Source organism: Sinocyclocheilus anshuiensis, unplaced genomic scaffold, assembly GCF_001515605.1.
Source record: "Sinocyclocheilus anshuiensis isolate Anshui unplaced genomic scaffold, SAMN03320099.WGS_v1.1 scaffold366, whole genome shotgun sequence".
Taxonomy (NCBI): Eukaryota; Metazoa; Chordata; class Actinopteri; order Cypriniformes; family Cyprinidae; genus Sinocyclocheilus; species Sinocyclocheilus anshuiensis.
Window position 1 is genome coordinate 18,456 of NW_015547673.1, and position 1,469 is coordinate 19,924.

Below are 1,469 nucleotides of genomic sequence, written 5' to 3' on the forward strand. Positions count from 1 at the left end.
AAGGTAAGAATCATTATTACACTCATACCTTTTGTTCTTTAATATTTTGAATTGTTTTTAGCTTTATTTTTTGTTTTTCATTTAAATGTTAAGTTTTGAAATTTTGTTGTATGCATTTTTAGTTGTTTTAATACTACAATTGATTGCTTCTGTCGTCCTCATTTGTAAGTCGCTTTGGATAAAAACGTCTGATAAATTACTAAATAAATAAATAATTTGTGTTCCGAAGATGAACGGAGGTCTTACGGGTTTGGAACGACATGAGGGTGAGTAATTAATGACAGAATTTTCATTTTTGGGTGAACTATCCCTTTAAATATTTAGGCTTTTTTTTTAGATTTAATTTAAAAACTAAATTTTTCAAACATTGCCTAAAAAAGGACACATCAAAAAAAGAGCCTTAAATGATCTCTTTACCTGTAGAAGCTGCTAAAGGCAACACAGACTTGTTGCTGCTGTAGTTTTGTGACTCTGATTTTACTCTGCATCACTTAATGCACAGCTCTGTTTTGACATTGACTTGTCAGATAGTTCGTTCCGTCCATGATTGCTGCAGTTATCACCGTCAATCGCGAATCAATTTGGCGGATTCACTTGCGTAATTTTTTACACTCGCGTTTGTCATTCCTGAAACAGTATACGTGGACGGTCCTCTTTAACTTTCTTCAAACTGTAAATGTAGTATGTAAGAGACACCGAGCATGCTTTGTGTCAATATATTTTTAACATTTAAAAGAAATTTAATATAGTGTCTTGATGTTATCATGAGCGGCCATACATTAAATTAATAAACAAAAAAACATAAGTTATTCTAGTTGGGCCTAAACTTAAAAAAAAAAAGTTTCAAAAGGTAAAAAAAATGTACCTTTCACATCTTAACCTGAAAAGTTGTACCTTTATAACTCGTTTTGGGTGCATAAATGCACCCCTAAGGACCTGTTGTTGATGTTTGATTCCCCTAGAAACAAAATTGTACCGGCTCAGAACCTTTTTTTCTGACAGTGAAAGAGAATGAACAAAGCCCAGCTTAATGACTTGTAGCGCCCTGGACTCGGGCCATCTTCAAGCACCGGGCCACAGTAGCAGGCCTTCAAGTCTGGGCCGTGCCCCAGATTTCGCTGCTCCCAGGACCTACTCTGCTCCTCCCTCCACTCAGCTACACACCACAGCTTTCCCCGGTGCTGGGCCTCATTTGGCAATGTCTGCCTCCCTCCATGGCCGCCTCCCCCCTAGCGAGAGTATGCCTCCTCTAGCGGCGCTAGCTCATATGTCTCTAACCCTCTCCCCTGTCGGTGGCCTGCCTCTGCTTGTGGCACAGGCTCAATCTTCACAGCTTTTTCCTCCCGGCGTCTCTAACCCTGTCTCCTATCCATGATCTACAGCTCTAACAGCAGACACTAGCGTGAGGGTGCCTCAACTAACAGCAAAGGCCTAGATGTGTTATTTTCCTGCCCAGTTTCCCTCTTTCC